Source organism: Myotis davidii, unplaced genomic scaffold (genome assembly GCF_000327345.1).
Source record: "Myotis davidii unplaced genomic scaffold, ASM32734v1 scaffold744, whole genome shotgun sequence".
Taxonomy (NCBI): Eukaryota; Metazoa; Chordata; class Mammalia; order Chiroptera; family Vespertilionidae; genus Myotis; species Myotis davidii.
This window is the reverse complement of record NW_006294760.1, coordinates 1,032,773-1,048,522: the sequence shown is the minus strand read 5'-3', so window position 1 is coordinate 1,048,522 and position 15,750 is coordinate 1,032,773. Positions and strand designations below refer to the sequence as shown.

The following is a 15,750-nucleotide window of genomic DNA, read 5'->3' as shown; positions in this document are numbered from 1 at the left end:
CACCCATGCCCCCTGCCCCACTCCCCCAATCATCTTCCCCGACTGCAGTCCCCTCACCTTCCCACTGTGCCTCAGTGGGCTCTAGATGCGCCAGCTCCACCCAAAGACTTCTCACAAGGCCCACCGGGTATGGGGCAGGGCGGCTGTGCAGCACCAAGGCCTCCTTCAGGAGGAACCATGGAGAAAGGAGTGTCTGGCCCAAATATTGTACCCGGTCCGGCCAGGTTCCCATCACAGAAGCGGTGGCCCTGGGGAGAGGCAGGTGGGCAGCAGAGTCAGAGTCCTGGTCTTTCCTTCCACTCTGCCCTCCCATGGCACTTCGTTTGGGACTGAACCTCTGTGCAGGCCCCTCCCCTTCCAGGGCACAGCCCCATGCCACCCCCGGCCCCTGTGTGGCTGTCCCGGTTGTGGCAGGCAAGGGATTCAGCAGGTTCAACACGGAGTCTGTGTGAGACTCTTCTTCCCACTGGCAGCTCTCCTGAAGGTCCAGTGCGCTGCCCACCCCAGCCTTGCAGGCCCCTGGGCATCTGGGCTGAGAACTGAGACAGACTTGTGAGCAGCCTGCTCACCACAATCCTGTTCTGAGTCTGGCCACGGTGGTCAGGGGAGATGGATATGGAGAGGGGCAGGAGCAGGGTGGGTCTGTGAGGGGGATGAGACTCTGAGGCACAACTCAGCCCAGCCTCCCCTCTGGGTCCCCAAGGCCAGGGACCCCACCCACTGTCCTGTTTGACTCATGTCTCCTTGCAGAGGAGCCACCGGAGCTCAGCTCTCCCTTGGGAATCAGAAGATGCGTAAGATCAGGGTGCTGCCAGGCCCTGCCCTACCTGAGCCCCCACTCTGCTAACACAGGAGACCCTCCTTCTGCACCCACAGACCACTCACTTTGCTAATTGCTCCTGCGGTGTGTCTCCCCGGTCATTATGAGGGGTTATCCCTCCAGATGTGGAAACACCTTGATGGCATCAGCTCTGATGGATGGGGACAGGACCTGCGAATGATGGACAGTGTGACTGTCTGACTCACTGACTAGAACTGAGGCCAGAAATTGTGTCTGCTTCATTCTTTGAACCAGGCTAAGTGTCTCCACAAGTGGCTGCCTGTGGTAGGAGCTGAATGCGCATTGTCAAGTGCATCTGAGTGGGCCTGGGGCCCTGCTCTCCCCTGCCATCCCCCATGTGGCTCCACCAAGGACCAGGACACGGTCAGCGAGGTGACATCTCTCACTGCTTGACAGGTTGTTTCCCATGTGCTTTTCCACACTCAGATGCCACAGGCCGCTGATGGGAGAGTCAGGGGACTTTCCATGGGACAGAGAGACATAATTGACAGGATCAACCACAGACGGTCCAGCAGCCCTTTCTTCAGAGCCGGCGGCAGGTAGGCCCTGCCATGGCCGGTCCCCACAGCAGTGCCTACCACAGCCCTATGAAGCTAATCCTGTACCACCCACTTTTCAGAGGAGCATTCTGAGCCTCAGACTGATGTGATGACATTGTGAAGACCCACAGCTAGCAGTGGGCAGACTCCCCACTGTGTTGAACAGGGGACCCATGCTCACCTTGTTAACAGCTCGTCCAGGAACCACTGGGCTCTGGAGAAGGCCGGGCGGGTGGGCATCAGGGTGCAGATGTGGGGGATGTTGCCAGCCGGGAAAGCTGGTACCAGGGACTCTGCCACCTTCTCCAACATGCCTTTCTGGAGGTCTCGCATCCTGCGGGCTTCACATAGTCTCAGAGTGAACTCAGCTGCATACTGGGTGGGACAAGGAGGGACATCCAGTCAGCGGCATCACCGTGAATCCCAGGAGGATGGAGGTCTGGAGCTCACACAGGAGTCCCAGGCCCTCAGGGACAGGAGGGCCCAGGCTGAATGAGGTTCTAGGTTTTCAAAGTTCCACTTCAGTTCAGTGGGTGGGGGATGTTCCTACAATTGTGACCTTCGGGGCATGTTTCTTGTTTGCTTGTGTGTTTTGGCTGAGGAACAACAAACCTCCTGTATTAACAGTTCATATGATGAGCATTGACCCCATGAGGCCTCAGGAAACATCCACATTATAGAGATGAGAACACAGAGGCTTACGGATGTCGCATGTCTGCTCAAGGGCATGCAGGTCAGAACTGGGAAATGTCCTGCATGACATTCCTTCTCAGCTACCTGAGACTGATCTGCTCCCAACATGAATGGAAAGGGGCTGGGAACCTTGCCCATCCCTGTGTGGGCATAGTGCACACGGTAGACATGGCCTATGAAAACTACTGACTTCAAAAAAGACCCTTTTGTTTCATCCTTTTATATTAAAGGGCATTTTAAGACCCTCGTTGTGAGGATCCCAGATTCTGCAAAGCGGCAAATGCCTGCAGACTCCAGACTGGAGAAATGTCATTATCAGGCAGGAATCTGACCAGAGGACTCAAGAGGGAGCAAATCCATGCGGTGAATGTAAAGTGCCAGGTGACTCAGTGTCCCTGTGAGGCAATTGCCAATGAAGCAACACTGTGCTTACCTTGGACAGCCTGACATCAGACAGGTGAAAATTTCAATGAGTGAGAAAACCTTGGGCCAGGCTGGGAGCAACATTCATCAGAAACTGCTATTGGCAACGTCCCTGCTACAGCCCTTTGGGTTTGGAATCTGCCTGCAGCCATTCAAATTTTACATGTGCACGTCCTTCCACCAACAGAGGGCGTCCATCTCCAGAGGGAATTCTGGCCCCTGAAACACCCCTGCCCCACTCCCCCAATCATCTTCCCCGACTGCAGTCAACTCACCTTCCCACTGTGCCTCAGTGGGCTGTAGATGCGCCAGCTCCACCCACCTTCCCACTGACAGGTCATGCTCACCTCAGAGGGTGTGGTACATGTTGTGATCTGAATGTGTCCCCCCAATTCCATGACTTTGGGACCCCTAGAACTTCACTATGTGTCTGCATTTGAGTTTTAGTCTTCCAGCAAGTCATTCAGGTGCCGTGAATTCAGTGGTGTGGGTCTTGATCTAATCTGACCAGTGTCCTCAGAAGAAGAGGGGAGGACACGTGGCAGTGCAGAGGGGAGTCCATGTGACACACAGAGAGAAGACAGCCATCTACAAGCTGAGGAGCGACCCCCTCAGGAGAAACCAGCCCCGCTGACGGCACCATCTCTCACTTCTAGCCTCCGGAATTGTGAGAAAATGAATGTCTACTGTTAACACCACCCAGTGTGGTCCTATGTTATGGCAGCGCAAGCAAGCAACCTAACACAGTCCATTCCGACACACATCAGTGTTCCGGGCAGCACTGCTGACATGGCAGCTGAACTGCATTAGGCCCATGTCCGTCAGCACTGAAAGGCCGCATCGCTGGGCGAAGGACCCCCGTTATTGGACCAGGTCTGCAAGGACAGTGGAGCTGAGTGCTCTACAGGATTCTGGCAAGTGTAGTTTAAACAACACAGATAGGCAAACGTGCTTCTGGTCTACTGTGAAGTGAAACAATATTATTTCACTCTGATATTTTTAAAAATACATGAGGAGTGTCTTTCTACTCTCCCATGTAACTGGAGGGAGGAGGGGAGGCCCGGATTCCTCTGTCATGGGGCTGAGGCACACTCTAGGGCAGTGATGGCGAACCTATGACACGCATGTCAGAGGTGACACGCAAACTCATTTTTTTGGTTGATTTTTCTTTGTTAAGTGGCATTTAAATATATAAAATAAATATCAAAAATATAAGTCTTTGTTTTACTATGGCTGCAAATATCAAACAATTTCTATATGTGACACGGCACCAGAGTTAAGTTAGGGTTTTTCAAAATGATGACATGCCGAGCTCAAAAGGTTCACCATCACTGCTGTAGGGAGAGCCGTTGGAGGGCCTCAGGGGAGTCCCCAGAATTGAGTCTGGGTTCTGGGCACTGCCAGGTCATCAGTTATTGTGGATGTAGAGACCCTCAAGGCCAGTTCTCACCTGAGTCCGGCCCTGGATGGTGTCTGTGGCCTGATGCACCTTCCCCGGGTTGAGGGAGGTCGAGTAGTTGAACCCGTTGACCAGCCCTTCAGTGATGTCCCTGTTGGAGATCTACAAAGACAGAGCCCGGTACCGGGCCAGGAGGCTTCAGGAACCTTCCACCCCAATCTGGGGCTCTACCCCATGGCAGGCCTGGCAAACTGAGACAGTCTGTTAGGGAGTGAGGCTTAGAGAAGGTCTACAAGGACAGTGGAGCTGACTGCTCAACAGGTTCCTTGGGGCAGGGAGTTACAATAATAAAATAGCAAAATCCAAATGTGCTCCTGGCCTACTGTGAGTTAAACATATTTTTTCCTTTAAAATTCCCACAAATATATGAGGAGTGTCTTTCTATTCTCTCGTGTTGTTGGTGGGGGGAGTGGAGATCTAGATTGCTTTGTCATGGGACTGTGGACACGCTAGTGCAGCGGTTCTCAACCTGTGGGTCGTGACCCCTTTGGCGGTTGAACTACCCTTTCACAGGGGTCGCCTAAGACCATCCTGCATATCAGATATTTACATTACGATTCATAACAGTAGCAACATTAAAGTTCTGAAGTCGCAAGGAAAATAATTTTATGGTTGGGTCACAACATGAGTAACTGTATTTAAAGGGCCAGAAGGTTGAGAACCACTGTGCTAGTGGGAAAGCCCTGTTAGGGCCCTGGGGGAGTTTGCAGATTGAAGTCTGGATTCTCGGCCCTCCCTGGTCATCTTGGGGTCCTGGGTGTGGAGACCACCCTGGGCCAGCTCTCACCTCAGACAGACACTGGACAGTGTCATCGGCCCGGTTCACCAGCACCCTGACCTGGTAGGAATACTGGAAGGTATAACTACTATTGCACACCCACACCCACTGGCTCAATACTTCACATGATGTTAAATTAATCCCAAATTCTGGTGTTCCCTTTAAAAAATCACTGCTCACTCAGGCCGGTTGCTTAGTAGTTACAGCATCAGTCTGCAGACCAAGGTGTCATGGGTGTGATTCCTGTTCAAGAGCACTACCTCGGTTGCTGGTTCCCCAGCCTGGGTAAGGGTGCATTTGGGAGGCAACCATCTGATATGTCTCTCTCAGGTTTTTGTATCTCTCCACCACCCCCCGCCCCCCCACACCACAACCCATTCTATGGCCCATCCACTCTCTCTAGAAATCAATGAAAAAAATATCCTCGGGTCAGGATTTTAAAAAATCATTTCTCTGCCAGGCCCCCTAATTAGAACCCCGCTTCCCAAGGCTGAGTGCCCTGGACTCCAGGACAGGAACCGCTGGGTGAAATTGGACATGGCCTGCAGAGGCCCTTCAGAGCCTGCGGCTGGCTCTGTTGCCACTGTTTAGTTTCAGAATGTATATAATTGACACCCGATTTGAGTTTGTTTTACTTTGACTGAGTTGTGTGCTTCTTTTGTCTTTGTTTTTTTGGTCACAAATCACTAGCCATTAGTAAGCTTTTCTAATATTGCTCAGCAATGCACCATACTTTTTCCCCTTTTTACATTTCACTCTCTTCAACCATTTTTACCACCCTCCGTCCATGGCAACCACTAATCTGTTCTCTGAATCTATGAGGTTGTTTTGTTTTTATTCCACATACTAGAGGCCCTTTGCATGAAGAGATTCATGCAATAGGCCTTCCTTCCCCTGGCTGCCGGCTCCGGATTTCCTCCGGCACCCAGGACCCAGGCCTTTGCTCCGGCTGCAGCGGAGAAGCCAAGTCTCTTCAGTCTTCAGTCGTCCTCAGTCTTCAGTCGTCTTCAGTCTTTGCTGGGGCCAGAACCTCAGTCTTCCCTCCACACCTGCATATGCAAATTAACCACCATCTTTGTTGGGCTAATTTGCATACTCATCCTGATTGGCTGGTGGTCATAGTGGAGTGACACCAATTTGCATGTTTCTCTTTTATTAGTGTGGACTAGAGGCTTGATGCCTGAAATTCATGCATGATTTGGGTCCCTAGGCCTGGCTGGTGATCAGGGCCAATCTGTGGGGTGGTCGGCAGGGCAATGGGGGGGTCCCCACTGTCACCCACCTTGGCCAGCCTGGCATCGCCCGCTCACCAGCCCTTACCCCTGCTGTCATTGCTGCCTCCAGCAGGGGACAGGTGGGGTGATGGGAGATGGCACCGATACATTTACCAGCCAGTCCCGCCCCCCACTGCTGCTGCTGCTGGTAGCCTCCCTCTGTGGGGCGACTGGTGGGTGAGGGGTGGGTGAGGAGGCAGGGCCCCACTGGCGCCTGCCTTGGCAGCCTGGGGCTTGCGGGCTGGGGGCAGCTCCTGCATTAAGCATCTACCCCCTGGTGGTCAGTGTGTGTCATAGCGACCCATTGTTCCACTGGTCATTCCGCCATTGGATCAATTTGCTTATTAGGCATTTATTATATAGGATTAGCAAGATCATGTGGCATTTGTCTCTCTCTGTCCAACTTAGTTCACTTATCATTGTGTCCTCGAAGACCATCTATGTTGTTGCAAATGTCAAGATTTCATTTTTTATGACTGAATAATACTCTCCTGTGTATATGCACCACATCTTCTCTATTCAATTGTCTATCAATGGACACTTAGGTTGTTTACATATCTGTGCTATTGTAAATAATGTTGCAATAAACATAAGGATATGTATCTTTTTGAATTAGAGTTTTTGATTTCTCCACATACCCAGAAGAGAAATTGCTGGCTCATATGCCAGTTCTATTTTTAAGTTGTTTAGGAATTTCCATACTGTTTTCCATGGTGGCTGCACCAACTTACAATCCTACCAACAGTGCCCAAGGGTTTCCTTTCCTCCATGTTCTCACCAGCACGTGTTACCTCTTGTCTTTCTGATAACAGCCCTTCTAACAGTAGGGTGATATTTTTGTGGTTCTGATTTGCATGTCCCCAATAATTTCTGAAGTTGAGCATTTCCTACACTTTAATTTTAAATGCTACTGAATAAGCAGCACTATATAGAAAACTAAAACCACTGCTACTCCACCCTGGCCTGTGTGGCTAAATGGTTAGAGGGTTGGCCATGCATCAAAGGGTCGTGGGTTTGCTTCCCAGTCAAGGGCACGTGCCTGGGTTGCAGGTTTGATCCCACATGGGGAAAGCAACCAATGAATGTGTCTCTCTCACATCTATGTTTCCTCTCTCTTTCTCTCTCTCTCCCTTTCTCTCTTTCTGTAAAGACTGAGAATAAACATAAAACCCATCACAATGAATCATCATAAATGTCTCAGTCCTGTGCAGAGGCCCTGCAGAGGCTGATAATGAAGACAGAGGGCGGGAGGGCCCTGTTTACAGGGGGGTTGGTAAGGCTCTGTGGAGAGACGCTTGTTCCCGCAGAAGGTGAGGAGGGGCCAGGTGGGGTGTCCCTGAGCCTCTCTATGGCTTCCTCCAGGCTCCCCAGGCAGCGTCTGGGCGAGAACTCCAACCACATAGGACTTTGGGTGAAGGGGGTTCACTAGAATTTTTAAAGTGATTTCTGTGGGCAATCTCTTTGCTCCCTTTCCCCCTCACAAAGCCCAGTGAGTGGGACAGAAGTTCTTGTGGGTAAAGAAACAAAGGTTTAGAGGACAAGAGCTTTGAGAAAGCCTGGGAGTAGCAGGGCAGGGACTGGGCTAGATCTCCCAGGAGCAGCCCCAAACCCCAGAACTGCCCATGTCTCCCCCACCTGTTTCCCAGGTAACCTGGAGAGACAGGGAGAGCCGCCATCAAATCAGATGATGACGGGCGGGGTTCCCAGCATATCCCTGCACACCCTGTCCAACTGACCTCCCCGGGTCTTGGCTTGGGGACACGCCTCCCTGTACTTCTGGCCTTGGGCCCTGGACTCGATGTTGCGTTTTGTTTTGTAACCTGCAGAGAGGGTGGGGACTCTTTGCTGTGCTGGTTGGGTCGCTGTGGCCCCACACGAGGCCACTGCTGTCTGATGGAAATGAGTCAACGGGAGTGGGAGGCCTTGCAATGGGAAGAAATGGGAAGCCACAGGAGGGTTCTAAACAAGGGACCACTCAGTCACATTGATCTTCACGTCTCATTCTGGCTATTATGTGCGAAGCAGCCGTTATTCCTGTGTGTTCATTTGCCGTGAGGAGGGACCCGTTCACACCAAGGCCCTGGCTCAGCTTGTCCAGCTGCCAGCGTGCTCCCTACTCACGGGCTTAGAAAGAGTCAACCTGTTCAGAACCAACTCTGGCTGCTAACTCACTGCCTCTGCTCCTAGGATCATCTGGAAATTATTAGAAGAAGTATGATTGAAAAACCTCATTATTGTTAATATAAAAAATAATTGTGTTCTATTCAGCACTTTTAAAAAGTAGATCACAATAATTTTCTAGATTTCTGGTCAAGATGGCAGCAGAGGTAAACATAGTACTTGTCTCCTTCCACAACCGACTCAAAATTACAACTAAACTACAGAACAACCATCGTTCAAAACCACCTGAACCCGAACTTTATGGGAGTCCTACAACTAAGGGATTAAAGCAGCCACATTGAGACTGGTAGGGTGGGCAGGACAGGCTGGTCCCACAGCCACCTGTGGTGGGTAACAATCAGGAGGGATATCTCGGCTGTAGAGCGCCCCCTTGAGGAGTGAGGGAGCCCAAGCCCCACATCAGCCCCCTGGCTCAGGGTTTCAGTGCCAGGAAGAGAAGTCCCCACAACTCCTGCCTATAAAAACCGGTGGAGATAGAAGCTGAGTGAGACAGGGGCTGCTGGAGTCCCAGGCAGTTCCTTTTAAAGAGCCTGCACATGGACTTACTCAGACTCACCCGCTCTAAGCTCCAGTGCTGGGACAGCAGTTTAAAAGAATCCAGGGACACAAAGGGTAGAAACGAAATTGTCTGGTTTTGGGGTGAGAGGCAGAGGGACAGTTTTTTTCCAAGACAGAAGTGCTGGTAGAGACCATTGTTCCTTTTCTGAGCTGGCAGGCGGAGCCATATCTGAGACTCCATCAACCTGGCTCACTCTGGTTGCCCCTCTCTGGTGATTGTGAGGCCCCACCCCACCCAACTTGCAGGCCCACCTAAGCCGCTTCAGGTGGCTTTTCCATATGAATGGCCTGTCTGGGCTCATGCTTCAGGTTTTCCTAACATTTCTCAAACAAGCAGCAGCTGGCCTCGGTGTGCCCTGCACCTCTCACTGAGTGGACCCAGACCTGGCACTAGCGGCAGTCAGCCTTGATTCACAGCTTGGCTTTGCTGGGTACTTTCAAGCCCAGCACAAGTAGCAGCCATCTCTAGATCATTTTGTAGCTCATGCTGGTGGCTCCAGAATGAACACAGGTGATGGCTGACTTGGTCTGCACCTCCTGGGAGGCCCCAGATCTAGCACACACCATGGACAGCTTCAGACCACATCTAATGAAGCACCACCACCCAATCACCTCCACAAGTGACACACTCAAGGGGCGGACTCAGTGGGCACCAGGGCCCAGCTGAGGCTGGTCCTGCTCTGTGGGGTGACCCCTGCACAGCTGATCCTCCATGGTAGCCAGTGGATTGCAGCCAGTCCCTCCCATTGACCTGCCAACAGTAATCAAGGCACAGCTACAACAGGAGGGTGTACACAGCGTACAAGGGACAGCGTACCTTGAGTGCCCAGCTTTGGTGATCTGGGAGGCTGTGGCACTGGACCCTACAGAACACCTACTACATTAGGCCATTCTACCAAGCCTGGGAGATGTAGAGCTTTACCTAATATGTAGAAACAAACACAAGGAAACTGTCAAAATGAGGAGAGAAAGAAACATGTCCCAAATGAAAGAACAGAAAAAAACTCCAGAAAAAAAAAAAAACTAAACAAAATGAAGACAAGCAATCTACTGGAGGCAGAGTTCAAAACAGTGGTTATTAGGATGTTCAATAAACTTAGAACTTCAATAGTGAGTTGAAGTTCACACACACAGCCCACCCTGCCTATCTCATTCTCTCTCTTGTCTCATAAGCATTCCACTGGGACCCACCTTCTCTAAGCCTCACTCATCATCACACCAGAAGGGACACACTCAAGAGGCAGACTCAATGAGCACCAAAGCCCCACTGAAGCAAGTCCTGCCCCATAAGGGTGTCTCCAGCATAGCAGTTCTTCTTATAGACACAGTGGGTCCTCACAGTCAGCCAAAAATGTGAAGACAAAGAAACATGTCATAACTGAAAGAAATGGAGGAAAGCAAACTAATGGAGGACATAGAGTTCAGAACCACAGTGATAAAATTACTCAAGAATCTTCTACAAACCTCCGAAGAACTTAGTGAGACCTTCAAGGATCTTAATGGGAATGCCAAAAAAATGGAAAAGGACCAGTCAGAAATTAAACATACACTGACTGAAATAAAGAATAATACACAGAGATACAATAGCAGATGAGAGGATCCCAAGAGTCAAGTCAAAGATTTGAAATATAAAGAAGCAAAAAACACCCATCCGGAAAAGCAAAACGAAAAAAGAATCCAAAAATATGAAGATAGTGTAAGGAGCCTCTGGGACAACTTCAAGCGTACCAACATCCGAATTATGGGGTGCCAGAAGAAGAGAGAGAGCAAGATACTGAAAGCCTGTTAAAAGAAATCATGACAGAAAACTTCCCTACCTGGTGAAAGAAATAGACTTACAAGTCCAGGAAGCGGAGAGAACCCCAAACAAGAGGAATCCAAAGAGGACCACACCAAGACACATCATAATTAAAATGCCAAGGTCTAAAGACAGAGAATCTTAAAAGCAGCAAGAGAAAAACAGTTAGTTACCTACAAGGGAATACCCATACGACTGTCAGCTGATTTCTCAACAGAAACTATGCAGGCCTGAAGGGAGTGGCAAGAAATATTCAAAGTGATGAATGCCAAGAACCTACAACCAAGATTACTCTACCCAGCAAAGCTACCATGTAGAATTGAAGGCCAGATAAAGAGCTTCACGGACAAGAAAAAGCTAAAGGAGTTCATCACCACCAAACCAGGATTATATGAAATGCTGAAGGATATTCTTTAAGAAGAGGAAGAAGAAGAAAAAGGTAAAGATAAAACCTATGAACAATAAAGTGACAACAAATAAATATCTATCAACAAGTAAACCTAAAAATTAAGTCAGAATAAGCTGGTGAATATAATAGAAGCAGGGGCATAGAAAGGGAGTGATCAGACAATTCTTGGGGGGAAGGGAGTGTAGGGGGTGCAGGAAGAGATTAAACAAAAATCTTACACCTATGGATGAGGACAGTGGCAGGGGGTAAGGGCATGGGGTGGGGTGGGAACCAGGTGGAGGGGAGCTATGAGGGGAAAAAAGAGGAACATCTGTAATAATCTGAACAATAAAGATTTATCAATTTTTTTAAAAAGGAGACAAAGATTCTAATTTCTATTTTTAATCCCTTTGGACAGCGCTCTTACTTCTGCCTTATTCTCTCTGTAAGAATCCCACTCTTTTTTAAAAAATATTTTTTAATTGATTTCAGAGAGGGAAGGAGAGGGAGAGATAGAAACATCAATGATGAGAGAATCATTGATCAGCTGCCTCCTGCACAACCCCCACTGGGGATTGAGCCGCAGCCTTGGCATGTGCCCTTGACCAGAATTGAACCCAGGGACCCTTTAGTCCACAGGCCGATCTTTCCATTGAGCCAAACAGGCTAGGATGAGAAACCCACTCTTTAAGCTTTTTACAAGGTAAACCTCAATACTATCAGACATCACCCAGGTAAATTCAAGAAAAGAAGCAAAAGTTAGAACAAGAAAAATTGGAGACATTTTTCATTTTTTCCTGCTGGGTGGATTTTAACAGACCTTTCATGATTATCTGACTAAAGCTGATTGTCAGCTACAAACATGTTTTATTACAGCTTTTATAAAATTTAGAAAAAGAAAAACACTCTATTTTTTAGTATCTTACACCAAAACTATTTTTTCCCCATACTTTTCCCATATTTTCACCACTTTCACTGCCTCCAAGACTATTTATGGTCAGCCCTCACTAGCAGAAACATGTAACAGATTGGCGGATTATGAAAAATGGGTCTGGCAGAAACGCCAAGGAACTTGAGGATTTGGGGGGTGGAGGACAGGTTTGTTTTAGTTCTTTGATGTTTGTTTCAAATTTCTGTGTTGTCCCAAAATATAAAGTGCTCCTATGTAATTTAATGTACAAAAGGAGGCACTACTTAAGAATTTTTCATTTGACCAACTGAGTTTATTACACACACAAAACTCAAAACGAAAGGCTTTAAGTAAATTGCTTAACTATAACTTGGTATTCTTAAAACATACCTTTAACTCTACTAGGCGAAAACTACTCAGGCATATGCATGGTCAAAAACTGCACGCTGGATAGAAAGAGCTTAGCCGAGGAAAAATACACACACACACACACACACACACACCGCTTTTCTTTGTCTTTTTGGTAAGGCCTGATAAAGTTTCTCCCTGCTTCCAGGAGAAGTGGATCAGCAACCAGACTTCTCACCTGCTTATCCCTCACCGTGAACCAGCTGTGGGTGCAAAACTGGCCCAGCAGACTGGCTTGTGCTCCTCTGTCTACACTGGAATACCCTGTAGGCACACTTGGCAGAACTGGGATGAACATACACGCTGTCCAAGCCCTGGAGATCCTGTCCCACCATAACAGCTAGTGTCTTTGCCCCTAGAGTGGGGGTGGGGCTGTGCCCCTCAGGTAGGGGGTCCTCAAATAGAAGAGGCTGTGGATGGGGGGGAGGCCAGACTGTCAATACAGAGATCAAGAATGCAGACACCCCACATTCCTGTCCCATTGGGATCAGCTCCACATGAAGGAATGTGCAGGCCTGGGCAGCATGGTGACAGTGCCCTGGATCTGTCTGCGGCCATGCCACTCCAGAAGCACAAACCCAAAGCTCCCTGCAGAGCCTCTCTACAGTGAAAGGGAGTCCTGGCTGTGTGTAAAGGTGTCACATGGCAGAGGTGTCTTCAGTGTCCTCACAAAACACTCTTGCTTTGCTACAGACACCTAGCTGGCTTACAACTCCAACACATATTACAATATTTCTGCCAAAATGGACATATATATTTTCCTACTAATGGAAAGATGGAGACCTAGGCAAAGATGTGAGAATAAATCAGGTTCTAAGGATTCCTGAGACAAATGCTCAGTAGAGTGTGGGTACCAGCGACTAAATTCCTGATCAAAGCTGCCTCTCTGCGCCCTCTTGTGGTGCATGCAGGACATGCAGCCCCATGTGAGGACTAAAGGTTGAATTCCTGAAGGGAGCTGTCTCTTCTACACCTTCCTGTGGTGAACAAAGGATATACAGCCCCAAGTGGCGACCTGAGGCGAATACCTGATAGGAGCTGGCTCTTCTATGCCCTCATGTGGTGCACTTAGGTCATGCAGCCTCACAGTGGGACCAGAGGTTGAATTCCTGATGGGAACTGCCTCTTCTGTGCCCTCTTGTGAAGAACAAGGCAAAAACAGGCCCATGTGGGGACCAAAGGCTGAAGGCCTGAGGGGAGTTGTCTGTCTGTGCCCTGTTGTGTTGAACCAAGGACAAGCAGCCAGCCCATGTGGTCACCTAAGGCTGAATGCCTAATGAGAGCTGTCCCTTCTGTGCCCTCTTGTGGTGCACGAAGAACATGCAGTTCCACAGAGTGACCAAAGGCTGAATTCGTGATGGGAGCTGTCTCTTCTGCACACTCTATGGTGCCTGAAGAACATGCAGCACAGCCCATCTGTGTGTCCTATTCATCAGCTGCTTCTTCACTTCGTTGCCCTTTTGGCATCATCAGTAACTTTAACCCGAGAGCATTTGCTGGACGTGCTGTTCAGACAGAGTCCAAGCCAGCCTGGGAGCTTTGTTATAATGACTTTATTAACTTCCCCTGGGATTTGGACCTGGCATTACATTACAGCATCTACAGAAGCTGTTGAGCATAGCACACATAAACTAATTACTAAAATTCTGCAGCACATCAAAATTTATATAGTTTTCCATCTGACAAAAAGATAGCTATAACTTTTATTAATTCGCCCCTAATGGCTATTGTTGTTTTGGCTGTTGTCATTTTTTTTTTATTTGACAACTGCAGGAAAAGAGGTCAATGCCCCTGGCTAAATAGTCAGGTTTTGTGTGTTGTGAATAGTCCTGTGGCACAGGTGTTGAAAATCACTTGTCCAGAAGGCAATCTTTCATTCCCAAGTGCACGCACATCATTTCTCTTTTCACAAAGAGGGTCTTGGGGAGATGCTCTAACCTGGTGATGAGAGTGAGATTGGGGGACAGGACGCCCTGACAGAGTGGAGATGGGAAGGTGAGAACACAATTCTGAAGAATGAAAATGTAGATGTTGCCACCAACCTAACCATCCAATATTTTGTGTTTTAATTTGGTTGCAGCGTGTGGAGGAATGTGGCTGTAGGTGGCTGGGGAGCTGAAAGGTAATGGTTCTTAGGGAGGTCCTCTGGCCATCCTGGGATGGTCTTCACTGAGAGGAAGCGGGCGGCCAGCGTTATTCTGGTCGGAGGAGTTACTGGGTTGCTGGGCCTGGGGGAGAGGGACCTTAGTATTTGGTTACCAACACATTTAAGCATGCGCACTTCTCAGAGGTGTTCCTCAGAAGCTTGGAATGAGATTGGAATCCTCTCCGAGATGCCTGAGGCCAAGTGAGGGTTCCATCGGGCACACTGTGAATATCATAGCGCGGCTCTCTAGTGAAAAGGACCAATATGAGGAGCCCATGTGGCTGACTGGCTCTTCTAAGTGTCCACAAGTGAGGGGCTAACCTCGCTGTGATCTGCAGAGGACATGTCCTACTGTCCACCGCTGCCAGCAATGCTCCCGGGGGACTAAGTGACCATTGATCTGCTACTCAGAATGCCACCCAGCCCAAGGGGTGGGGAGGCATTTAGAATCAATGCAAGGTTGCGGTGCCGAATAGCTAAAGAGAAGGTGGATGATGAAAAGCAAGACTCGGCTCAGTGTGGGGCACTATGACATTCCATGCACACCCGATGGTCATGACAGATGTCATGGGCACCACCTCCACCCCATGTCACCTTGTTTGCTAAAGGGTTTGGGGGATCCCTGGACCCTGCAGTTCGCCTGCCTCAGCAGCCAGGGCCTGACCTTCAGACCGCATGCTCAGGGACTCAACAGAGGTGTGCCAGCTGACACCCCCCACTTTCCTGAAAGTGGGACTGTTATGGGGCCCACAGGAGCCCTTGTGGGTGGGGCAGGCCGGCTCAGTGGCCCAGTTGGTCATGGGTTTCCACTAGATCTCCTTCCTGGGACAGTGGAAGTCCAGGCAGCATCTGGTCCAGCTGTAGAAGGCCAAAGACAAGAGAAATCTTGGGCTGGGTTCAGTATGCCCTGGGAGAGGGACCAAGAGCCCTGCCAGTGATGCAGGGAAGCAGGCATCCAAGCCCTGGGTGCTCACAGAGGGCCACCCCACTAGGCATGCCTCCTGGTGGCCTCGCCTGGAATGGCGGGCGGGTCTGATGTAACAGGCTCCTGAGGCAACCACAAGGCCAGGAAGCGTTCTCACTTCTGTGAGGTAGGGACACATGAGCTGAACCAAGGCCCCCGTGGCACTGCCAGGCACTGCCCAGGAGGGAGGCAGTGAACCCTGGTCTCACCTTCAAGTCCTTACGAATCAGATTTCCTCCAATTCTGAAGCGACATCAATATCAATTCTGTGTAGGGCACCATCTGTCTCTCCACTGACAGCTTGTGTTTGTATCTATATATAAAAGGCTAATACGCAAAGTGTCCCCTCAGGAGTTCGACCAGGAGACTGGGAGTTCGATTACTTGCTAC

The 15,750-nt window shown here is 49.6% G+C and overlaps 1 long non-coding RNA gene across 1 annotated transcript; it reads right to left on the bottom strand.

The window, feature by feature from the left end:
* Positions 1-63: 63 nt before the first annotated feature.
* Positions 64-4,153, bottom strand: LOC107184019. The gene is made up of 4 exons (XR_001514833.1): positions 3,947-4,153; positions 1,562-1,755; positions 886-991; positions 64-248 (listed from the first exon to the last, which is right to left on the bottom strand). It is a non-coding gene; the product is annotated as an uncharacterized LOC107184019 (long non-coding RNA).
* Positions 4,154-15,750: the final 11,597 nt, after the last annotated feature.